Source organism: Toxorhynchites rutilus, chromosome 2 (genome assembly GCF_029784135.1).
Source record: "Toxorhynchites rutilus septentrionalis strain SRP chromosome 2, ASM2978413v1, whole genome shotgun sequence".
NCBI classification, from domain to species: Eukaryota; Metazoa; Arthropoda; class Insecta; order Diptera; family Culicidae; genus Toxorhynchites; species Toxorhynchites rutilus.
The window spans coordinates 214,408,573-214,435,895 of NC_073745.1; the positions used below are offsets into that span (position 1 = coordinate 214,408,573).

Below are 27,323 nucleotides of genomic sequence, written 5' to 3' on the forward strand. Positions count from 1 at the left end.
ACAAAAAACCAATGTTGGGCGGGACGAAGATTGCCGGGTCAGCTAGTGACACATAACATTGGTATTCAACCCTATTCACACTGTAATGAGAATATCACGAATGATTTAAGTGACAAATGTGATTTAACGAGTTAAGTTCTGTTTAATAAATAAGTTGAATACATCGTTCGAAAAACGCCATATGGTTAAACTGAATTAGAACGATGTTTTTTCAGTAAAAAATAATGAAGAAAAACTCAGTTTATTTCCACGAGATGACTCGAAACTCTCGCGTCATAACTCGTGAGAGCAATCGAAATACTTGAATTAATGTGGAAATTGTCAAGCATTCTCATCGAATTGCAATGAAAAATTTTTTTTTCAAACGGATACATTCTTGAGAACTACAGTGGCGTTATTTACTCAGAAAGACTTATTGAATCATTGCTTCTTAATTGATTGATCCTACTCCACTTCGTGCATCTATTGAAGGTCGATGCGGCGAGTGCATTGCACATCACTGCCCAGACAATAACCGTCACGAAATACACTTGTGAATATGTACGAAAAATTGGCGATGATGTCGATCCGTTCATCGTAAGTCACTTGACGCATCTCGGCGGCGAAATTATTCACCCACTGAAGATCTGTTGCAGAATTGCACCTGACAGAACTGGAAACGCTGCTGCCGGCTCACCATCCAATCGCCGGCTCTTTCAGAATGGAACTTGGGCTTGGCCAGTTTACTTGCCCGCAGTCAAGAGAGGAGGCACGAGTAACCAGCCAACCAGTCTACGTTCAACCTTTCCGCCCAAGCCTTTCAGTCTCGAGTTGAAACTGGTGGCAGAAACAGCACCCGCCGAGCGATCGTTTTCACGCCATCTTTGTTTCGCGGGGAGTTGCGTTTTCGCGATCGTATAACAATTGTTGTTGTGACGGACTGACGGAGTGACGGGGCGCGCGTTGAGTTCTCATCCGCTGCCTGCGACAGGCAGGCGTGCGTGCAAGGTGCCGATTAGCGTGAGACGCGACCTCCGCGTTTATATTTTTTTCCTTCTTTCGCATCAATGCACTCTGCATGGCTCAAGACCGGAGTTGATGTTGAGCAAGCACTTTTCCAGTTTAGTGGCGATACTGTTGATCAACCCAAACCGCTCCAACGCGCGACATGGTTTGTGAAAGAAAAAGAGAAAATCCGTGGTCAAACTCAACATGAAGCTCGTCATCGGAAGGACTGATGCGAGAGGTCACTCCGGCCGGTGACATACTTCTTGGCTCGGGGTAATACCTGAAAGTGAGAGTGTAGATTCAAGGAAGCCTACGTGCGCGGTGGTGATTCCAAACCGGAAGGTTCCACGTGATTCAGTGCGCGGTGTTGACAAGGCGTCGACAATTGGAAGATTTTTAATTCGTGGTCCGGAAATTGATTTCACATCTACATTTTTGTCCATTGTGAAGGACGAAATTTGAAAACCAAAAAGACGACAGAGCTGATGCGCGTCTAATGAGCGCAAAGAAGTTATGGTCTACTTTGCAAATCTGAAGTGAAGGTGTGGTGTTTTCAACCAAAAAAGCAAATAATGGTGAATGGTGAATAATAAATCAACTGTTAAACCGTTGGTTGTAATAAACGGATTTACCGTGACTTCCACGTGGATCGCTGAATTTAGTGTGGTACATGTTTTTGAATAGTGTTGTGAACAATAATGTGTAAGTTACTGAAAAGTTTTTCATCCAAGAAGTTTTGTTCCTGCAAACGGACAAGTGTGGAGGATCGTCTGAAGAGTGCTGATAGATAGTAAACTCTCAAAGCCTTTCCTTTGCCAATTATGATTAACAATGTATCAAACTAATACCTTTCATTGGATCAGATGATTTCTCAATCAGACACCCACAGTGATTCAAAATGTGCCAACGTAATTCCACAAAACCCACATCAGAACGTAAGACTGTTGCTGCTGCTCAACGAACAAAACCAGTTGCTTTGCAAAATTTTCAGCGGAGCCAGCATAAACTATAATTATTTTTCGGTTTGTTTTGCAAAGTTTGTTGTTGCTCCATTCAACCCTAAGTCAGCGAAGAATGTGCTGTTTCTTGAACAGTTTATAGAGCATTCTGAAGATTTGCCAGATTCGTGAATTCATGAAAGAAAATATGTAGGCAAGATGGTATAACAATACGAACAACGAATATTTCACTATGTCACGAAGGTTGATGGTTGCCTGTTTCTAACGCTTCACTCGAAATTCGTTTCGTTTCTTAGCTTTCCATTCCACGGCTCTTTACATAGTGAGGTCTAAAATCTTCCTTTCAATAAGTTCTTGCTGTCTTTCAACAGACGACATAACAAGAATTTAGTGTGTATAGTTGGAGATGGTAGCACATTACAGGGGAATCAATAAGCGAACAAACCTTTTCTAATATTGAACATGTTAAAATTTGTGAAAAAAAAAGTTTTTCGCGGAACTTTACTGAAATATTTTGTTCATGGAATATCTGCAACTAAAAAGAATAACCACACTTGCAAAAGAATGAAGTAGAGGAATAATGATCATGAATCCTTGGGGTCCTACGTGACACAACAAAACTGGAGCAAATGTTTTCACCGGATAAATCATGAGTCGAGGAATCAAAAAGCTTCTTATTATGTCAGCTCACGAAATTACCGCTCAAATTGTTATTCAAGGAGTGAAGGGAAACAATAATTTCCGATTTAATACCCAAACTTAGTTCACTCCCATCTTTTTAAAACATGATGCAGAGCCTCTCGAACATGATAACATTTCCAGTTTCTAATGTTTGCCACAAATGAAGGTGAAGGTTGTCTTGGAACTGAATCAGATTTGTTTGACCTGAAGCTACAAGAGGAATCTTTGTTAATTTTTTTTGAAGATCGTTTTTCCACGAGACTTCAAGCACATTACAGTCTCGTCCTTTGATTCAAAAGCACGAATAATTTTATTGTCTTTGATAATCAGTGTATCGAGTTGTGTTACAAATTAAGAAGACTGTCTAATTTTTGCCCTAATTAGTACTTCAACATCTTCGGGCATATCGGCAAACATTTGACAACGAGAACTGTCAACTTTAAAAAATCAATTCAACGTCGATTCAAAATGGTAATTTCATTTCTGAATTCTTTCGGGTACAAATGAGAGAATAGGTAACTGTTGTGGCAGCTCGTTTAACCATCAAAAATCTGCTTCCGAGATATCGCTTTGATCTCATGAAGCCAATAGCTAAATTGAACTTTTCTGGCCTGAAAACCTAACATCTGATTCAAATTTCAGCTCCATATATTTTTAGGTCATTTCTGATTATGGTATAATCAATTTTGGTTTTTATATCATATTAGGGTGCAATTTCAAATGAAATCGTCCAAAAAATGCAGATTTTAAAAACATGTATTTTTGATTCGAATGAAACTGTGTATTCTTATTGGGTTGGAGAAAATATGAGTTTTCCACAGCAATTGGGAATTTTTTGACTCAAGGGTAACTTTTGAAAAGGGCGTATCGATTTTAGTAGGATAAATCTTTGATAATTCATATCTAAAAAACTATGAGTCGTACCGAAATAGTGTCTTAGAAAGAGTTATAGCGTATTGATGTCTAAACATGAAAAAAATATACACTGAGAAAAAAAATTAGTACTCTATTTTTGACGAACTTTGTGGAACATCGAATTTTTATGAATTTCCGAATTTTTGTATTTTTTTTTTTTATCTGTATTATAGTGACTTTCAACTCATTTGGCTGGTTCGTCACTTCTACTTCCATTTTTGGAAGAATGTCGGGAGTGAGAATTGAACTCGTGACCTTTAGCGTGAGAGGCATGGATGTTACCACTACGCCAGATCGCCTCCACTCCAGAATTTTTGTATGTTAATAATCATTTTTAGATACAAATTATGATTTCTAATGTGATTTAAAACAAAACAATTATAAATTTCCTTCTAAATGTAGCCATTTTCGAGATATTTAAAAAAATATTTTTAATTTATTGTCTTTTTTATAGTAAATATTCCCTTTTAATATGTTTGTCGTGTAATACCGTCATGTTCATGAAATTTTATGAATTTGCTTATAATTTCCAACAACTTTTCCAAATACATCATTATGGTAAAAATATATGTTTAGGAGTTACGTTGAAAAACATTTGAAGACATGTGGGTTAACACAAAACGTAGTGATATTAAGAAATCTGTTTTATCTTAATACAAACTTTAAACATATTATTCGTGTTACACAATCAAAAAGGCAAAAGAGTTTGATGAGATTATCAATCAGCTCAAAGAGAAATTTGACCACACAGAGACAACAAGATCAGAAAAAGTTAGAATTTTAACAGTTTTGCCTAAGTCTTGGTCCGTGCAAAAAATGGAAGAAGAATTTGGCGTTAATAAATATAATATATGCCAATTCAAGCCAAAAAACTGGCAAAAGAAAAAGGTGTATTGTCGACACCACATAGCAAATATGGACCAAGTATAAGTGAAGATGTTAAAAATCATGTTTCGCAATTTTATAATGACGACGATATCAGTCGATCATTACCTGGAGAAAGAGACTATGTTTCTGTAGCCAAAGATGGGAAGCGTCAACACATCCAAAAAAGGTTATTAATAACATCATTACGGGAAACTTTTAACAGATTTAAGGAACTTAATCCAAATTGCAAAATTGGATTTAGCTCTTTTGCATCAATGCGTCCGAAGTATTGCAAATTGCTGAGTAGTTCAGGAAATCATAACGTTTGTGTTTGTACATTCCATGAAAATGTAAATCTTATGCTTCATAGTCTCAAAAAATAATCCTTTAACATTAAATGCAAAGAATATATGGAAAAAAATACTATGTAACATATCAAATAGATCAAAATACTGTTACCTTCGTGAATGTAAAAAATGCCCAACAATGAATGAGTTTGGAAACTGGTTTCTAGATGAGCTTCAGGAACGCAATTTAATTGAAATCACTTATGCACAATGGAATTCTACTGATCGATGCGACATAGAAACTCTTGTAAAACTGGTGGAAGAATTTGTATCGTATTTTTACGAAAAAATAGAAAAATTACTTACTCAAACACAACAGTCCACATTTCTTAACAATATAAAAGCTAATTTGCAAGAGAATGAGGTTGTTGTGATTTGCGATTTTTCCGAAAATTATTCATTTGTGCTTCAAGATGAAGTTCAAAGTCATCACTGGGACAATGATCAAGCAACAATCCATCCATTCGTTGTTTATTATAAAGATAAAAAAGGTTCTCTGGAAAATTTAAGCTTTGTAGTTATATCTGAAGTTTTAAGTCATGACACAATAGCTGTGCAAGTATTTATTTCTAAATTGGTAACATTTTTGAAACAACAAATACAGGTAAAAAGAATAAAATTCATGTCGGATGGTGCTGCATCCCAGTATAAGAATAAGAAAAATTTTGCGAGTTTTTGTCAGTTTAAATCGAAATACGACATTGACGCTGAATGGCATTTTTTGCAACATCACACGGCAAAGGACCTTGTGATGCAATTGGTGGTACATTAAATCGGATGGCAACAAGAGCTAGTTTGGCTAGGCAGCATGAACATCCGATTACGGGTTCAAAAACGTTATTTGACTGGGCTAGCAATCGAAAAGAAGACTATCTTACAAAATTGTCATTTTCATATATGTCACAAGAACAATACGATCAGGGTGTGGAAGAGTTGAGTAGCATGTATGATAACACCAAACAAATTCCAGGTACCCAAAAGTACCATTCTTTTGTACCTGTATCCGAGAATGAAGTAGCAGCAAAGTTGTACTCCAACGACAATGCAGCAAGTTATCATAATGTGTATAGAAATATAAGAAAATAATGAATAAATTAAATTATATACAACAAAATTGTTAGTTGATAAAAATAAATGTTGATAAAAAATAAATGCTAAAAATTCTAGTATTATTATTAGTATCTCTGAAACTCCGATAAATATAGGAATTATTTGACCAAATTGTAGAGAATTATATTTTTTCCTTTTATAAATGTTGTGTTCTGTTGGCGCAACATGTATAACATGTTAAAAGTTTGTATAAAGATTTAAAAAAAAACACATTTTTTTTAATATCGCTACGTTTTATATTAACCCACATGTGTTCAAATGATTTTCAATGTAACTCCTAAACATATATTTTTACCATTATGATGTATTTGGAAAAGTTGTTGGAAAATATAAGCAAATTCATAAAATTTCAAGAACATGATGGTATAACACGACAAACATATTAAAAGGGAATATTTACTATAAAAAAGACAATAAATTAGAAATATCTCGAGAATGACTGCATTTAGAGGAGATTTATAATGAGCTTTTTTGTTTTAAATCACATCAGAAATCATAATTTGTGGTTAAAAATGATTGTTAACATACAAAAATTCGAAGTTTCGAAAATTCATAAAAAATCGATGTCCCACAAAATTGTCAAAAATAGTTTTACCATCTTGGACCCATTTTTTAAATTTTCTACATGACTTCTATTTTATATGATAAAATAAAAAATATGTATTTTGGATGCAAATTAAAGTTTTTTTTGTAAATTAAAAAAGAGTACTAATTTTTTTTCTCAGTGTATATTTTTTTCATGTTTATGCATCAATACTCTATAACTCTTTCTAAAACACTATTTCGGTACGACTCATTGTTTTTGAGATATAAATTATCAAAGATTTCTCTTACAAAAATCGATACGCCCTTTTCAAAAGTTACGCCTGAGTCAAAAAAAATTCCAATTGCTGTGAAAAACTCATATTTCCTTCAACCCAAACGGAATACAAACTTTCATTCCAATCAAAAAAAACTCATGTTTTGTCATTTGTCGATTTCATTTGGAATTGCTCTAGGATATCCTTTTAAAGCATATTTTGGTTTTTTGAGCCTTATTTCAGAAAAATCCGTGTCGCTTTCCAGACCGAACAATTTTTGTTGGGATCGAGCGTTCGGTACCTAATTTCCAGGAAAACCTTGTAATGTTGACCGAATATTGACACAATGTTTACATTTTTATACAGGTAACAAAAAGTTTGAAAAAATCTCTTCTTCCAGGTCAGATACCATAATAGAAGTTGTGGAATAAATTAAACATTCTCTGCACAGAAAATGTATCGAATTTGTTTATTTTTACAATATATTTTATTTCATACAATTCTACGCCTAACAGTTCGGCTGAAAAGTTTATAAGGTAACACAGTAAAACTATTATTTTTGCAAAATTTAATTTTATTATTCAACATAATTGCCTTCGAGGGCGATACAGCGATTATAGCGATCTTACAACTTTTCGATACCATTTGTATAGTACTCTTTCGGTTTTCCCTCAAAATAGGCCTCAGTTTCGGTAATCACTTCATCGACGAATGCGGAAGCAATTCGTCCAAGCAAATCGCATAAAAAATCGCGTAATTTTGAGCGAATAGCGTAAAAAATATCACGCAAAAAACGCATAAAAAAGAATCCAGCGTACTTGCAAATGATATGCTTTTTCGTAACATGGAATACATGTTTGATACAGGAAATATAATAAAATGAAGACAGCTCAAATTGGACTATTCTTTTCACCCTTAGAGAGGGTGAAAAACTCGAGAAAGGAATAGTCCGATCTGTGCCGTCTTTCATTTTATTACATTTTCTGTAACAATCATGTATTCCAAATAACAGAGAAACATGTTATTTACAAGTGATTGAAGAATTTTGAACACGGTCCGCGACGATCCATTTTGGTAAAATAAAACTTACGTTTGAAAGAAGCAAGCATCCTCTAACATGCGAAATGAAAATAAATATAACCCGTTCAAACAGTTTTAATCGTCAGTGAAAGCTTCTGCTTTTATACTTGTAAGAGAACGAAAGAGGAAAGGAACGAAACAAAAGAATCAATGTTACTGTATGCGTAGAGAATATTTCGTTTCCACTTCACCCCGATACACTGAAATTAATCCACCGAAAATGACTGTAGTGGAAGTGAGAGTTGTATGAATAAAATTCAATCACATTTATTAGCTTCGAAAATAACTAGCCCTGCTATTGAGTCATGTTGACGGCGAAACTGCGTGAAGAAGAAGGGGAATTTCTTCATAGTCTGCTGACTATCCTCAGTTGAATATGACTATGCCGAACCCTGGTTAAAACAGCTATCGCGACGGATATATTTCGCCTTATGGATGACCGATGATTTGTAATTATATGTATGCAATGACGATTTTGTCAGGATCCGCGCTAGGGAAACACATTCCGGTCTTCACAAATGCAAACTAGTAGAAAAGTGCCTGTATTCTGCATGTGATTTTAAACCTCACCAGTTAACCTAGTTCTACGTTAAAAAATATTCATCTGCGTCTATCCAGAATTGTTTTGCTTTTTTTAATTTATACTCGAAATGTATGTACACTTATGTTATTTGATTTATGATAAATTTGCTAATAATTTGTTGTGTAAATTTAACAGCGACACATTTAGAAGCATAGACTCAATTAAATTGTAAATTGATTCCTTTGAATTTTCTTCCCAAGTTTTAGAGAGTACTTGAAACAATTCGGTTGTGTTCCGATATGAAATATCTGTTCTTACTCGGCGGTCCACAATTAGCCAAAGGTTTCCTATGGAGTATAATCAGGAGAGTTAGAGGTAGTTACCACAGTTTGCACACCACAGCGTCTACTTCGAGATTTAGCAAAAGAAAAACAGGAAGTGGGTTATATATATGGTATAACCGCAAGGGTGACGTAGGACTATCGTTGATTTAGAGATCATTTGTTTGAAGTTGAATCTAAATCCATCCTGAATGAATGAATAAATAAATATTTGGGTGACTTCAAAAACGAGAGTGTTACTTTGAAGACTCAAGGTTTTATGCATCCAATATTGGATACAAAAAACCTTGTTCTGAAGAATAATCTTCAGAAGCTTTCCTGTTAACTGCACTTGATTGACAAATCACAAAACCAAATGTATGTGGTCGCAGTATTATATGGATAGAAAACATTAAAATAAACTCGCTTGAATGTAATTTTTAATTCCAAGGGGAACTGGCAGATTATTTTTCAGCAACGATCATTTCTTTCCAGGTTTCCTCTCGATAACCAGCAAACAAAAAGAGTTGCGCGCGTGTATGTGTGTGTGTGTGGCGGCTGCTTCTATGTCTTCCCGAGGAACCGTATTTCGATGCTGATACTCTCTTGGTCACCTTCTCTTCTCCTTCTGATCGATCGGCTTTTCTGCGCTCCCTCACAGTTAAAACAAACTGATTGCATTTCAGGTCAGGTCAAGCCAGGTAATGAATACCTCGATCCCTCGCCGTTCAGCTCGTTCAGAAACGATGTTGTCTTGTCGATGTCCTCAGGCGTCGTGCACAAATTACCTAACGCAAAAATCCGGATTTTGAACCTCCCCCCCCCCCCCCTTTCGTAACGCAACATCTAACCCCTCCCCCCTTATCGCGTTACATAATTTGTGCACGACGCCTCACGAAAAATGAATTTCACCACCAGAATATCATTTCAGTATGCTTTTCGTGCGTGATTGAATCGAGAGAAGGTGTGGTTTACGATGGCAATTTGGAAGGCAAACTAGAGGAGAATGAACTCTCTGAGTATGAAAATTTCGGCGACTGAGCAATAATCGATTGAAAATTATATAATTTTGGCGATACGAAACATTTTCCGTTTTTCATGTTATGCATCCATTATTGGATACGAAAATATCCTACTGATGGGAAAGAATAATCTTCAGAAGCTTTCCAGCTAATTACACTTGATTGAAAAATTACGAAATCAAATGTATTTGGTCGCTGTGTTCGCCATATAATTAGAAAACATTAAAATAAACTCTTTCGCATGGATGTATTCTTCAATTCCCAGGGAACTGGCAGATTATTTTTCAGCAACGATTAGATCTTTCCGGAATTTTCTCGATGCTGTATGGCATCCAAACGAAAATTCTCGTTTCAGTTTGTCCTGCAAAAAACTTTTCTGAACTCTAATCCATCAAATTTGGAGCTCTGAAAAGGGCCGTTGATTATATGCTAAGCTAATATAGCACCCTCTCCTTGGATTCGACGGGCCAGCTGAATGTCCTTGGGCATGATGTGACGCGTTTTACGTGGATAGCACACAAATTTGTATCTTCGAATAAGCCTCCTGCAGCGTCATAACCGCGGAACTTTGGAAGCGCAAGTCGGTTTTGAAGTCCTGAGCAATTCCACGATCCAAAAGCTGCAAAGGTAGCTTGCGGATCAGCAATTCGGTCGACTTCCGATAGCGATGAATTTCACGCAAAGTTCCCGGTCGATAGCGATGTGGCTTCTTCACCTATCCGGCGGCTGGTGCGCTTATCCGAGCTGCTTTCGTGAAAAAAACTGAAAGACTAACCTGCTATCTGCTTGGTCCCAAACAAACGAGTCCTCACGGTGCGAGAGTAGAGTAAGAAATGAACGAAAGCAAGGAAGTGTCATTTTATAAAACATAAAAGAATCGAATGTAAACCCCACCCTCTTTATTGTATAAGCTTACTGTATACTCACGAATATAATAAGGGTGGGATTTAGATTCTATACTTTTATGGTTTATAAAATGACGCTTCCTTTGCTTTCGTTCATTTCTTACTCTACTCTCGCACCGTGAGGACTCGAGCTCGTTAGTCTTTCGCAGACAGCTCGTTAGTCATTCGGTGGTAAGGCACACGAAGTCAGCTCGGATAAGCGCACCAGTAGCAGGATAGGTGGAGAAGCCACATCGCTATCGACCGGGAACTTCGCACGAAATTCGTCGCTATCAGAAGTCGACCGAATTGCTGATCCGCAGCTACCTTTGCAGCATTTGGATCGTGGAATTGCTCAGGACTTCAAAACCGACTTGCGCTTCCAAAGTTCCGCGGCTCTGACGCTGCAGGATGCTTATTCGAAGATACCAATTTGTGTGCTATCCATGCAAAACGCGTCACATCATGCCCAAGGACATCCAGCTGGCCCATCGTATCCGAGGAGAGCGTGCTATATTAGCTTAGCATATAATCAACGGCCCTTTTCAGGGCTCCAAATTTGATGGATTAGAGTACAGAAAAGTTTTTTACAGGCCGAACTGAAAGGAGCATTTAGCGAAAATCGTGGTTTCGATAATAATTCGTTACCGATAGGTGCCATGGATATGGATTTCTTAATGAATAATATGAAATACATGACATGATGTAGTGAATATATCCGAAGAAATCACTTTGGTGAAACTGCATTATAAAATTATTTGTGTACGAATGCCGCATCCGATAGTCGACTCTAATTTGCGCTGGGTAATTTCCTCGGAGGACTCGATTCCTCCTTTGAACATTAATAATCTCTTTCTGGCAAAACGATGTGGTATGAATCACATTATTTGAATGATAGAATGAAGAAGTTTTCTGCCAATTTCCTTCAACCTCCAAACGTATCTTTCTCCCGTTTGTCGTTTTCGCGTTCGCTAATCCTTTCTCACAACACCCATTTCTCGTTTGAGAAATTGTTGAGTAAACATTGTTTGCCAGTGCGCGTAGAGCGGGAATTCCTAAAGATTCATTGCACCTCTAATAAATTGCCGAAAGACGTGGTCTTACATTGATCGCACTTGATTGAAAAAATCCAAAACGAAATGTATTTGGTCACAGCATTATATGAGTAGAAAGCAAATAATCGCTCGAAAATGACTTGATTTTCGCGATGTGAAACATTTTCCGTTTTTCATGTTATGCATCCAATATTGGATACGAAAATTTCCACTGATGGGGAAAAAAATTATTCAGAAGCTTTCCTGTTAATTGCGATTGATTGGAAAATAACAAAACCAAATGTATTTGGTTGCAGTGTTATATGGATAGAAAACATTAAAATAAACTCTTTCGCATGAATGTATTTTTCAATTCCCAGGGGAACTGGCAGATATTTTTTCAGCAACGATGATAGCAACGAGTATTCCGCGCGTGTATGTGTGTGTGTATGTGTGTGTGGCGGCTGCTCCGATGTTTCAAGCGAAACCGTGGCATCACTCTCCTCCTGATGGATTCCCTTTTGGCCTTAGGTGCACAAACAGGCTCTTGGTGACACCGTTCATCAGCGTTTTCATGATAAACGAAATTAACTTCACAACAACAGCGACAACATGCTCCAATCGCTGTTCAATCATAACTGAGTGGGTTTACGAGCGGCGCTCGCTTATATACCGATTGGTGATTTCAATAGCCTGTTTTGAAAGCAATTTTAAGACTATTGAAACAAGTTTTTGGATGAAAAAGTAACAAGTATATGACGCGTAGACATTTTATCTTTCAAATGAAGTGTTTATCATACCATTTCGTTCAGTTGTTTAAGAGCTATTAACGCTCAAAATCTCGGTCTCCAGCGTAACGCTTTCGTTCTCGAAACTTTGGTTTTACACCCCGGTATAGAAATGAAAGACGTAGTCCTACGTCAAAAATATTCAGATTTAGTTTTTTTTCGAAGATCTATCAGTTTAATAAGCTTCGAAGTCAAATAATACACAGCACAAACCGCTCTGTTCGCCTATTGACAGTTGCTTAACATTTGTTGTCTGGTCTTCATTACAGTTTATATCTACAGTGCAGTGCTGTCGAGATGCCAAGCAATATTTTCTTTCAAATTGGTGTACCCTCTGATCAGAAAGTGCAGGGATTTTTTTAATAAATCTGGTTCATCTGAAGCAACACACATGTGCCAATGCTTGACTCGATCCTCCATGCATCCCTGGCAGGCCGACGAAGGAATGGCCTTTAGTTCCCTCGTCGCATTCTCATAGATTTCCTCGATCGACTGAAATCTCTTTCCACGAAGTGGCAACTTCAACTTGGGGAACAAAGAAAGCGCACGGGACCATATCAGGTGAATACGGTGCTTGTTCGTTGGTCTTTACTTGATGTTTGGGCATATAAATCAAGTTCAAAGCTTGGTGCGATGGCCCGTTATTATCATGCAAGATCCAAGAATTGTCGGTCCACATTTCCGGCCGTTTGCGACGTACAAGCAGACACTCATGATCGGATAACACTAAATCCTGACAGATGTGCGTCTTAAGGTTGTACCAACATAAGAAAAAAAATAAACCGGTTCCCGCATGCACGGTACATTTAAATAAAAAAAATCCCGGTACTTTCTGATCATAATGTAAGTATTTATACTTCGTACGAGGTCAGATTTTGTCAGATTTTTGAATGTTTACTACGATCAGTTGCAAGCCAAAGTAGACAACTCGATCTTTCCACAGTTGATTACAACGTTATTACTAAAAAGAACTTTAGTTTAGTTTTCCTTTACAATTAGTCTTAAAAGTATTGATCGTAACAACATTCAACATGTCATGTTAGAAACATATCGCCTCAGAGTCGCACACTGCACAAAACCCCCTTCATTGCTTGATTAGCCCCGTGAAATTCACATTCGTGACTTCCGTTTCAATGCGTTTGTGGGTATGAAAATTGCAAGGAGTGCATACACTCACACATATCCATACGCATTTCCTCATATACACACACATACATTGTCTACAAGCTTATGAAAACGAAAGTAGCGAATCGCACATTCCAAGGGTATTATGATATAAGGGAATTCAATTTTCCAAATTTTCCTTCAGAGTTTTCCAATAATTTTCTTAAAAAGGGCCAAGCAAGAACATTTCTCGCCCCCTGAAACCTCGACATGCAACATTTGGTTTCATTTGCTTAATTAATTCTCTAGTTATGCAGGAATTTGTGTCTCATTTATATGGCAGCCCCCACCAGTGTCGAATCACCATAAAAGCATTTCATGCTCCCTAAAACCTCCATTTGCCAAATTTGGCTCAATTTGCTTGATTAGTTCTCGAGTTATGCGCCTCCCCTCCCCCCTAAGAGAAGAGGGAGGAGTGTCAAACCACCATAAAAAAAATTCTTGCCCCCTGGAACCTCGATATGCCTAATTTGGTTTCATTTGCTTGGTTAGTTCTCGAGTTATGCTGAAACTTGTGTTTAATTTGTATGGCAGATCAGTTATCAGATGCATAAATGTATTTATTACCGAAGTCTAGAGTGTGAAAGAGCCTCCAAAACGCTCAGTAAGTCGTCGATTGCAGCAATTGAGCATTTTGGAGATTAGTGTTCATGCCAACTATTGCGACAAGCCAGAGCTCAATACTGTAGACGATCATTTTACACGTCGTGTGTTTTCTGGATTGAAACCATTTTCCTCGAAGTTTATGAAAAGGACACAATGTTTATTTTCAACGATAGAAGGCGTCACAACTGTTTGTAAAATTATTTGAGAAAGAAGCCGAAGAAGCGTAAAGAAGCCAATTTTTTTCATTAAAATTTTCATTACGTTAGATATCGAAAAGTGTTTGCGTGGAAATTATTCTGTGCATCACATGGAAATCGAATTTTACTATACTGCCATTTCAAGCCAAACCGCTATAGTGGTTCTCCGATTTTCATGCAGATTGTTAGTTTTGTTTCTTATCGCAAAATATTAGACCCTTTTTTTAATTTCCAATCCTTTGCGGTCGTTTGTCTGCTCTCAGCCACCACAGTAAGAAGTCATACTGAATACTTTATTCAACAATGTGATAGTTTAGATTTTTTCTAAACGAATTGTAATATCTAGTGAACTTTTTCACGAATGTATACGGAGTCTCAATTAATAATACACTGCGTTTCACAACTTAGAACCACTTATTTTTTCTGAGTTTCCAGAGATATGTAAGAAGTCGATTGAATTGAAGTATATAGTGTACGATATAATAACTATCTTCATTTATAAGACTGACTATTTAAACTTTATTGTTGGTTCAGGCGCGAAACATTCAAAAAACAAAAATTCCAGTGTTTCATAACTATAGAACCAGATGGGAAAACTCTCACTCCTTTACAAAATTAACGTCAATTTCACATGAATTACAATAAGTTTCTAATTCGTAGGTCATCTATAGTTCTTAATCAGTTCAACCAAGCTGCGCCATGTTGTAGTGTGTATCTCGTTCTACGCAGAGGATACTGCTGGATTAAGCTCTTCAAATTACTCATACTGCTTGTAAATTGCATCTACTATTCGTACAATCACTCCTCATATGTTCTTGATATGGCTCTGATCTGGTAAACAAGCTGACCAGTCCAGAATCTGAAGTCCCTATTCAATAAACCATGCCTTGACTTTCCGGATGTTATGAATTGATGCCAAATTCATCAAAAACTAAAAAACTATCTGAACCAGGCCGACCAGGCCGTTTTGAAAATATTTTTCTCAAAACTCCTGCAAAGTTACGAGTTGAAAAATTACATGACATGGTCCATAAGTCCTCCCAGTATGGAGAAATCCTATTCAAGTTGAATTTGTTTTTATCAAAGAAGTTTATGGAATAAGGAAACGCATAGCTTCCATATTAGATTTTGGACCCGCAGCTTTGTAGATGAGATTTTTATGGTTTGTGAAGAATGTTCTCGAGAACGCCTGGGATAGCTAGCTTACCATCAACGGGAATGAACAGTCAGAAATGCAACGAAGTATTTCAGAATGATTTACTGCTGTTTTACATCAAAAACAATGTGATAATTGTGTAATTTGGCATCAATTAATAACTTCCGGAAAGTCAAGGCATGGACTATTGAATAGGGACTTCAGATTCTGTACTGGTCAGCTTGTTTACCATATCAAAACCCTATCAAGAACTTATGAGGAGTGATCGTACGAAAAGTGGATGCAGCTAACAAGCAGTATCAGTGATTTGAAGAGCTTGATCGAGCAGTATCCTGTGCGAAGGACTAGATACACCCTACAACATGGCATAGCTTGGTCGAAACCACCCCGAATGGGTTATTCGAACTGATTGAGAACTAAAGATGACCTACGAATTAGAAATTTATTGTAATTCATGTGGTATTGACGTTAATTTTGTAAAGGAGGGAGAGCTTTCCCATCTGATTCTATAGTTATGAAACACTGGAATTTCAGTTTTTTGAATGTTTCGCGCCTGAACACAACAATAAAGTTTAAATAGTCAGTCTTATAAATGAAGATAGTTATTATATTGTACACTATATACTTCAATTCAATCGACTTCTTACATATCTCTGGAAACTCAGAAAAAATAAGTGGTTCTAAGTTGTGAAACGCAGTGTATTATTAATTGAGACTCCGTATACATTCGTGAAAAAGTTCACTAGATATTACAATTCGTTTAGAAAAAATCTAAACTATCACATTGTTGAAGAGAGATGTTATATCCTACACTATATATATATATATATATATATATATATATATATATATATATATATATATATATATATATATATATATATATATATATATATATATATATATATTTGTTGCGTGTTGCGTTATTGATGGAAGATCTCTTGAAAAGGTGAAGGAGATCGTAAAAAACAAGTGGAAAGAGCGCAGGATATCAATTAATATTTGGTTGGGGAAAAAGTAATCCATTGTTTTTGGGTGAAATTAAAAACTATTTTTATTATGCTCCGGATTGTCCAATTTGGGTTAAACATACATCATTTTGTTGGAAAATTTGTTGCCATTCTAATGGTTGCTTCATAATATCTCTATCATAGTTTTAAAAAAATTTAAAAAAATTAAAACTAAAATTTAAAAAAAATTCAAAACAAAAATCAAAACAATTTTGAAAACAAATTAAATTACACGTATTGTACTGTTGCAGTATCGGCATCAGAAACATCAATCACCATTAAGCCGCTAAAATTTTAAATTTAAAAAAAATTTAAATTAAAAAACTTGCATTTTCGCATTTATAAAATAAAAAGAGTAAAATGTACCGAATTTTCTCTTTGTTAACCCCCATTTTAACACCCTGTAACTCACAACTGAACGGAACAAACAAAAAACAGCAAAACCTAATTTGTATGTTTCGCGATTTTTTATTCTTAAATTTATTCTTGAATTTATTATAACTGGAAGAAAATTAGTTATTTTTAGCCTCCAGAAAATTTCACTGACATCCGCATACATAATATTACAACGGCTGAGCGAAAGTGGGCGAAATGGAAATAATCAAATCTTTGCCTCTCTATTCATTGTATTTATATTCATAACAGCAAACTTGCACAATCATTCAATGAACGCCGCAATCGTTAGCTTTATTACATTGTCGATCCCCCAAAGAAACATGATATACAAATTGGGTTGTAACACACGAACATGAGATCGCTGTGCGATCAGTAACTTTTTGGCGGGATAGGGGTAAAATATTGCATATATTTTTTTGTTTTTAACGGGGAATTTTGGATCATTGGGTGGCGCTCATCGTGTTATATCACACTTTCGGGTGGAAGAAGCTGGAGCTCTTATCACGAACAGCGAAAAATGTTGCAATCAGAGCTACAGTTCGTGCTGCTTGATTATACATTTTGCGTTCGACGAACTAACAGAATTGTAAATTGGTTAACCAATGATTTGAGTTCGGTGAATGAAATTGAGATAATCTACCAACTTAGAAGATGGTTCAGTCTCACAGTTGTTAGAATTATGAAATTCATGGAGCTTTCACCCAAAACCGAAAATATTCATAGAAGCCCTACCCCAGGGAACTGTGAAATTGTTTTTGGGCTACCAGAGAGAACAAAGACCCCTTCAATCTACCCGAATTTTGTAAAACATGAAATCAGACGCCAGCAATTACCCTCGATACTGGAGCCACAATAAACCGTTTCCGCGATCACGACATTGCATCGTCGCTCATCAAAAATTAATATCCATCCCCAATTCCGAAGACCAAACAATGGTTCGACTTCCATGCTGTCGAAAAGCGATTGTCCACGAGGGGGCGTCCAGTAGACTGATAATGGAATTTCATACAAAAGAGATTTCGGAACACGGGATCCCAACATGAAACCCATGGTGGATGCACTTTCGCTTGTCTCAACTGTGGGTGCCGAAGTGGGGGGGTGGGAGGTTGAAGGTAACCTTGCATTGCGCGTGTGAAGTTTGCCACCAGCAATAAATTGTTATTGTTTCCTACATTGCGAGCGATGATTTTAATGGAAGTATTTGCAAATAGTTGTAAATGCATATTCGTTCGAGAATGCGTAATGATGTGACATCAAATGTGCGCATTTCACTCGATTGTTGGTTTTGCTGAATGAATCAGTCTTGACATGGTAAACACGCACATTTGAAAGCATATTTCAAAGCACTATAAGCTTTTCATTTATTATTTCTTTAAATTGTGGATTGGCTTTTACCGGCCTCAAATGAATCTTAAGCCGGAATTCTACTGAGACAATGTTGAATGCGGTATTAACGCCCGCTACACATGGCTTTTCCATCGAAGCATCACGATCTTGTTTCTGAGGATCATTCACAAAAGGAGGATTCCGAAAATTAATTGATCGCATGCAATCCGATGATGAGTCTACCTTTCAAAGTTAATTGAAAACTCTGTTCGGTGATTTTCTCATAGCTCTAGTTGAGAAAACTGTACCAACATTTTTGTATTCCAAAATGGTTATTTCAAGACCGTGGCCGACATCGTTTCCGATTCTTTAAAGCTGCAATAATTAGAACTTGCTTCGTCAAAGTGCCTTTCGGAGCATTCAAGCTAAGTCAAGTTGACTGACGCGAGTTCAGATTTGGAAAAGATTCAATTAGAACATATCAGAAAATGTCCAACGAGCTTCACAGCTTCAAATTAGAATGCAAAGTTAGTCGTTCGAATGTTTTTTGCACATAAGCGATTCTATTTGAATTGGAAGGTCGAATTTTTTCTGTGTTTTTCTATTTATTGAGCCAAATTTTGCAGACGATGGATTTCATGCTAAATCGACTGACCATTGGCATTTAAGCAACTTTGTATACTTGAAGTTTCCGAAAAAGAATTAGACTACTGTTAAAATAAAAGCCTAATTTTGTTTCTAATTTTTTACAAAAAATTATGACTCAAAATATCTACAAAATTCTGTTCAAATTACACTGAAGAAGAAAATTATTTTGAATATTGAAATTCATTTTTCTCAAAAGCGTATTTTTTTTAATTTAAAAAAAATGTGAACAGCCCTTACAATTTCCAACAAGTCACCCACACATCGAAGATGAACACTTTTACAGGGATTTTTTTTCTAACAACAACTTTTTCATGTTTTCTTTGAAAAAATTACAACTAATCCTAATGTTGTTGAAAGTCAAGATAGCGATATAGCTTATTCGACAAAGTTTTAGATCTCATTAAAATGTGAACTTTTGTTGAAGACATTAACTTTCTGTCTTTTATAGTTTCTGTTATATATTGGCTATTGTTTTTTATGAGAACTAAAAAAATCGTTTTTGAGAAAAATGAATTTTAATTTTTAAATTATTTTTTTTAATCAGAGTAATTTTTCTATTATTATTTTAAAATATTTCAAATTAAAATTCAAACAATTTTCCACTTTTCGTCCTTTGACCAGATATTTGTAGATATTATAGTTTTTGAGTTATGAGTTTGTTTTGAAAAAATAGTTTGATTCTTTTTCGAAGATTTCTAGTATGCAAGGTTGCTAAATGACCAATGTCTTTACACCCATAACATTTAACTGCAATCTAAGATGATGCTGCTGATGACCAGTCGAGTTGGCATGAAATTCGTCAGACGCATTCTTTATGACCAAAAAGGATAATTTGTATCACCGGTTTTCCGTTTTAACTCTAGCCCTAGCACTGATAAAAAAAAGTTTTATTTTTAGTTTATTTCGAAAGCAACACTTAAGTTTAATTTTTTCATAACACGTGTTTTTATTTATTTATTTTTTTTCATTTTTTGATATGTTGCAGCAGACAACTAATGAAATTTTTGCACAGTGAGCCAAGAAGGGAAAATGATGGACAAAAAAGTTTTTTTTAAAGTTGAATTTTTGGGAGCATTTGTTATTTTTTTCATAAATGTTTTTCAACAATTTTTTATGAAAATACATGATTTGCATTAAAAAAGGGGCACGGCAAAATTTTACTAATTGCTGAGATACATTGCCCCGAGATACAGTGATTTTTTCATTCAGTAATCTTTTTGCTTCCGTTGCCGTGTATAAATTTGTATCTATTTTCTCGGCTATCCATGACTTAGGAAATACAGCCAAGAGTTGAAATTGCTCAGCCCTTTTCGCCCTTTCTCTTGTAAGCTTTTCTTTGATCTGTTCAATCATTTCATACAATTCGCTGGTTCTATTTCCATCAAAATTAACTTCCATACTTAGAGCAAAGACGTGTTTTCTAATGCAGTTGACTTTCTTCTGATATTTCTTAATGACATAATTAGTAGAACTAATTTTTGTCTTATCCAGTGCCACAAATTATCAAAATTTATTCACGAAGATATTAACTTTTTCCCAGTGTCGGATGAATTCTCTTCTGTTGAAACTCAACATCATATCTGTCATAATGAGTATAACAAAAGAGTCGAAACGCGTGAACTTTACGTAGTGTAATGAACGAAGACAGCATGAATGAATTTCGAAAAGCCTGCATTCGGGCACTTTCCTTACTGTCAATAATTTCTGATGATTATCACGAAAGACAAATTGATCTTCATCGCTTGCAGTGATTTTTTATTGAGAACATGGATCCGGGAAAAGTAACATTATGGGTTTCGTTGAACGTTGTCAGTTGTCAGTCCATTTAATGGTTGTGCTAACGAAATCCTTGTTCGAAAGTGGAAATAGATTTTCAGGAGAAGTAACGCACTTCTATATCTTCTATCTATGTAAATAAAAAATAGAACGCCAAATCCCGAGTAAGGAGTGGTCAGATTTGAGCCCTCTTTATTACGTTGTATTCGTCTGTATTCTGTCTCAATGTTATGGTGAGAAAGAATTTTAAATTTGAAAATACTTTGAGGGAAAATTAAAAAAACACTCATATGTTCTTTGATTGGATTTGCGTTTTCGGAGTTAAGTTTTGTTTTCTGTTGGTGTGAACCGAAAATAAAAAGAGATTCCCAGGTGAAATAACGCGCTTTGAAGATGAAAATTGTTAATCAAAATCAACTTTTCTGTATTAAACATGTATTCCACGTCACCGAGAAACATGTTTTTCCCGAGTGAATCAAGAATTTTGAACGAAATTTGTCTCTAGAAATAAATTTATATTATAATGACGAGCTTTTGTAGAAGTAACAGGAAATTTATATTAAAAATTGTGAACGGCCAATTAAGAGATCAATCAATGAAGAGTTCTGCGATTAAGCCCACGAACGCTCGCTTAGTAAGAAAACATGAATGTACGAAAGAATTCATATCTAAATATCAATTTTGGGTGGGACGAAGTTCGCCGAGTCAACTAGTAAGTAATATTCGTTATGAACTGCCAAACCACCAAAGCAAAGCAAAAACCAAAAGATTATTTTCTGAGAAAATTATTCTCGAAAAATGAAAAAATAATGAGATTTATTATTTTATTTTGTTTTATTTATGCGTACTTTCATAAAATCGGGTCTAAAAATAAGAAACATTCCGACAATTTTCAAAAATCCAACTTATTTTCAAATAATAACATTTCTGTCCACTATTTTTCCATTTTGGCGCACTATGCTTCAACTTCATTAGTTGTCCACTGGAACATATTAAAAAATGAAAAAAAAAACAAAAAGTCGCAGGAGGGTTGTGTCCGAGACACGATCGCTTAGTTCACGTTCCGTTAGGCTATCTGTTGATTTTGGATATGTTTGAAGAATGATTTGGTGGTTCTGAAAAGGGCCGTTTTGTTTGGTTGTTGGATATTGTTTGTTCAGTCCACCAGTGTTTACCGAGTGATGATGACAGAAGTTGGATGGTGCGTATCAGATGAAAGATACCGAAGTGGGACGAGATATGATGAAAACTGCCCTCTGTGATCCTAGACGAGATGCCTCCTATGTTATGTATGGATAAAATAAAGAAAAAAAATCTCACCAACGTAATATAAGATAATTACCAATACCGAACACAATTATCAATTTTTCTCATCAGTAAAAACATGTTACTTTAATATAGAGAAAACATCTTTGAAATGGGATAGGTAATTTTCTTTTATAACTTTTACTTTCTGAGTGTTTATTCAACTCAATGCGAATTTTATGTGGACTAACAGCACCTAATACGATATGTAGAATATATGGGGAATCACTTTCTCTAATATTTCTTCACTTTTCCAATTTGTCTCGCCGTATAAACTTTCCTTGGGTGAAACTAAACACAACAAAACAGAAAGCTTAAAACAAACGACCCGTTCTCGAGCGGGAACACACCTTAGTTTTTATTTATGAAAATTGAAATAAATCGTTTCATATATCAAGTCATTTTAACACAACTACTACCATATACAATTTTACACTTACACTTGCGCTAAATTTTCCACAATACACGATCGGTCATTGATATGAAATTTTACGAAGCAACCAACATTAAAGTTCCAAATCTAAATTTTATTTGTTAGAATTAATCGTATCATTCACCTTACTTGCAATATAAAAATGCCCCCGACTTGCATATATTTGCAATGTCGATTTCCCGTGGGCACCTTGGTTTTGATGTCTTTGTTAGGGAATACATTTCGGTAGGAACAAAAGCTCCCCCTATTTTCATGTATTTGCAATGTCGATTTCCCCAGGCAGCTAGGTTTTGATGTCTCTGTTAGGAGCCGCATGTGTCGTCAATTTCGACCAATCAGAATTGTTTTTTTTTGTTAGGATAGGGGATAGAGATTTTTCAATTGTTCGATAGTTAGTTTCATGACATATATTATTTTCTTCAATATAAAAAATTGTTGTGGAGTACCAAAATTGATTGACGCAAAAATTTAATCAATCCATCATGAAATGACTTAGCAATAAACGTTCGAAATTGGACAACTTTCACGATGTGCTCGATTTTCGATTTTCAATTTGTACTCCAATATGTTCCCGAAAGACGTAATCCTACGTCAAAATACCTTTTTTGAGAAAATTGTATTTCAACTGGTATTTTCTAAATAAAATAAAAATAAAACATTGTTTATAATACTACATTCTTCTCCCACATAGTCCCAATAATAGCCTAAAACATTGCGGAAGACACCAAGTTAATTGGAACAACCGTTTTTTAGTTATATTCTGTTTGAAAATTTTCAAGCAAACTTTGCTTGGGCCCTTCTCAAAAGTAAGGCTAGAGCCAAAATGACAAACCATAAAAAATGCATCTGCAAAATTTGAACCAAAACAAAAAACACAAAACTAAAATGTATGTAAAAGATCGTCATTTGCGGTGGAACAGCTCACATTTCTGGTGGATATGCCTTCTCCATCATATTCCGACGAATTTGCGTGTTTTCAAAAATATTGTTACGCCACATGAAAGAAAGCGTCATTTTTCATGAGTTTCCCTCGAGATCTGAAATATCTAAAACCGTCATCCGGGAATAAATTGATCGCGGTAAATTGATCAAATATATTGCTGAAAACAAACATAAATTTTCAGAGGTATTATGCAACTGAATTTTAAATTTTTCTTATCTGACATGTTCAATAATCATCTAACGATTCCTTTTGCCATAGCTTTCAACTAATCACTTATCAACGTTCATGAAAATTGATACGTTCTGAATAGCATTTTCGTTTCAATTTTTAACTACGGTAGAAAACATGTTTTCAACATATCAAAATAATATTCATAGACACTAGACATATCAATTTATTCCTAGCCGATATTTTATGAGTTGAAATAGTAATCTAACACTTTTGCTTACTATTGAAATAAGAGAAAAAAAACTATTTTACAAAAAAGCACCACTAACCGACCAGAACCGAATTCCATCATGCGACATAGCGAACTTCTTGCTTTGTCAAACATTGGGACATTGGTGACAATTTCAAGAATTTTTATCCACAATAGGACAAACCGAATGGTCTACAATTGACCTGCAGACCAAATCTTTAGGTAGATTAAATCAGGTTTTTGCATCCTCAAACCATTGAATAATCATCAATTTACTGTAGGTGAAGAAATCAATGATTTCCTATACGTTTTTGTGCATATCACACTAAAAATAATGGAAAACATAGATTGATTGATTTCATCCCCGAAGCTACGTTTTGAAATTTTTCGCTGAAAAATTCCAAATTAACGCTCAACACGTTGAGCCCCGCGTTGATCCCTAGGGGCCGACATTCAGCATTCTGGTAAGAAAGCACTGACTGACGTGGACTGACAGTTACAAAATAAGAAAATAAAAATACATGTGATTTGTGACTACTTTCTAATCGAATTTCTGACTATTTTCTATTTATACAATAAGAATCTTTGGGAGCTGGACCGATACTGATATTATGCAAACGCTTTTGATGTGGGCTGAATGGAAAGCGCAGCAAGAATAATTCGGGGCTCAACGTGTTAAGATTTTTTTTTCACAAAACTTTCCGTAAAGTTTTATGGCCTTTGCACCGACACTGGTTTTAAAAATAATGGGGTATAAATTCAACAAAAAAAATCGGAATTATTCTCATTTCTCCGAAAATAGTGATCAATTTTCCGATACATCTCGAAAGAATTGTCTTATATGCAAACTTTGGGAGTATCACGAGAAGACCACATAAATACGTTCACTAATACACTCAACGCATATGCTGAATACATCGGAAACATATGGGCGCATTTTTTGTAGTTGCTTTCCGAATGGCTCAGAACAAAGATCAATTTCGAGATATCACACGGGTTGCATGGGGCTCTCAAGTTTGTATGATTATAAACACAAATCGAAAACTTACACAGTCTACCCATACTCTGCAGCAATAATACGCTTGATGTTTCCGTAACTTGCGAAACGTTCAAGCCACATTTTACACCGAGATAAAATCCGCCGACGCGTGAAAAAGATTGCGCTGTCGTTGAAAACAAATCTTCCGCACAACACACAAACATCAAACAAGCAACAAGCTTATGCAGCACTCACCCACGCTTCGAATACGTCATCCCAACCGACAACAGGTGCGTTACATATACACATGGGCTCCCAGGCTATAAGCTATGCTCCAAGCCCACCCGCAGATCAGATCGCATCACGTAGGATCAGTATCAATTTGTTCAGACTCCGTAAATCTTGGGATGGGGCGAAAGAACTGACTGAAGGTGACTTGCCTGCAGAAAGCCACCTGATCCCGTACGCGCGTTGATATTACTCAATGCTACAACACGACGCAAATGCAATTTTATCAATGCGGGTGGATGCGGTGAGGAGTTTGGCGAGAACCTCATTCATATCTGCCAACGATAATCCTCCCCCACGATGCACAATACTTTTCTCGACATCTTCGGTAGGTGTTTCCACTTGATGGGGATATGTGCAGAGCTTTAACGGGTTCCCCCTTCGCTTCGCGAAAGTAAGAATCGAGCCGAGAGTTGTTTTCATGGCGTATGTCAATATTCGTTTGACCGATTGAATACATCGATAGTCAGAAGCGGTGTGACAGATGAATGTCACTATCGAAGCAACAAAGCACTGACACAAAAATGGGGGATGGGAAACAATTAGTGCTGAGTGTTGTTATTGTTTCCTCACAGTTGAAGCATTTAACCGGATCAACCCAAACAAAAATGATGTGAATGTTTGACAAAGCCAAGGTCAGATGGAATACGCTAGGAATGACGGATCGAAACAACATACCTCCCAGAGAGTGGCGAAGTGTGAATCATAAAAAGAGTATCGATCAAACGCGGCACGTACCGCAATTGCTTTAAAGTTGCGAATTGTGAAAATCGATTCTTCAGAAGCCAGAAACAAGATGAATTCGTTGACCTTGGAGTTTGAAAACTGCTACTTAGCCGTAGCCCAGTTTGCAAGTCACACCTCTGCAATCGTGTTTTTTATTTGTCTGCTGCCTGAAAGTTATTGTGGATGAAGACATGTTTTTCCACAGTGAATTGCATTAGATTTGGCTTGCAAGTAAATTATATCTTCACTATGTAACTCTTGTTGAGAGTACTAGGGTTGTGAAAAATTTAACACGATATTTTAATGTTTTTATGGTTTTAAGGAAAGCTAATGATTAAATATTTCTTCTTCTTCTTCTTCTTATTTTTGGCTTTAAGAGGATTTAAACTTTTCAGTTCATTCGCCTCTAATACAAACATTTTTAATATTTCATGTTTCATATTTTAGGGTTCATAAAACAACAAATTTATTTCTTGAACTCAAAATTGAAGAATTTAAAACGCGATATACACTCTACTAACAATGGAATAAGCCTACTCTCTATTGGTTCTGCTGCTGTGCAATTCCAAATGAAATCGTCCAAAAAATGCAGATTTTAAAAACATGTATTTTTTATTCGAATGAAAGTTTGTATTCCGTTTGGGTTGGAGGAAATATGAGTTTTCCACAGCAATTGGAATTTTTTTGACTCAAGCGTAACTTTTGAAGAGGGCGTATCGATTTTAGTAGGAGAAATCTTTGATAATTTATATATCAAAAACTATGAGTCGTACCGAAATAGTGTCTTAGAAAGAGTTGTAGGGTATTGATGTCTAAACATGAAAAAAATATACACTGAGAAAAAATATTAGTACTCTTTTTTTTATTTAAAAAAAAACTTTTATTTGCAATATCCAAAATACATATTTTTTTTTTTTTTTTTATATATAAATAGAAGTCATGTAGAAAATTTAAAAAATGGGTCCAAGATGGTAAAACTATTTTTGAAGAACTTTGTGGAAACATCGAATTTTTATGAATTTTCGAAACTTCAAATTTTTGAATCTTAACAATCATTTTTAGCCACAAATTCTGATTTCTTAATGTGATTTAAAACAAAAAAGCTCTTTATAAATCTCCTTCTAAATGTAGCCATTCTCGAGATATTTAAAAACATATTTTTAATTTATTGTCTTTTTTATAGTAAATATTCCCTTTTAATATGTTTGTCGTGTTACACCGTCATGTTCATGAAATTTTATGAATTTGTTATAATTTCCAACAACTTTTCCAAATACATCATTATGGTAAAAATATATGTTTAGGAGTTACGTTGAAAAACATTTGAAGACATGTGGGTTAACACAAAACGATATTAAAAAATCTTGTTTATCTTAATACAAACTTTTAACATATTATTCGTGTTACACAATCAAAACACGAACAGTAGAATTGAAATCCGAACAACAAATACACCTCGTTGATTCAACCGGACGTTATGGGTACAAATATAATTAACTTGTTTACGTTATGCCTTGATTATACCTGAAGTCTGGTATCTCTAAGCTACCTCTGTATAGGTATATAAAGTCAGGTATCTTTAAGCTACCTCTGTACAGGTATATAAAGTCAGGTACCTTTAAGGTACCTCTATAA

The 27,323-nt window shown here is 35.5% G+C and overlaps 1 protein-coding gene across 6 annotated transcripts in view; it reads left to right on the forward strand.

Annotated features, from left to right (window-relative positions):
* The window catches only part of LOC129764698 (sodium- and chloride-dependent neutral and basic amino acid transporter B(0+)), a 294,398-nt gene that overhangs the window by 227,790 nt on the left and 39,285 nt on the right, over positions 1-27,323 (forward strand). Inside the window, exon 1 of one of the 6 annotated variants that reach the window (XM_055764061.1) lies at positions 791-1,689. The exons of the other annotated variants lie outside the window; for them this stretch is intronic. The gene's annotated coding sequence lies outside the window, so the exon portion shown is untranslated. Of the gene's footprint in view, positions 1-790; positions 1,690-27,323 lie in introns of those variants that run through there. 6 annotated transcript variants of the gene reach the window in all.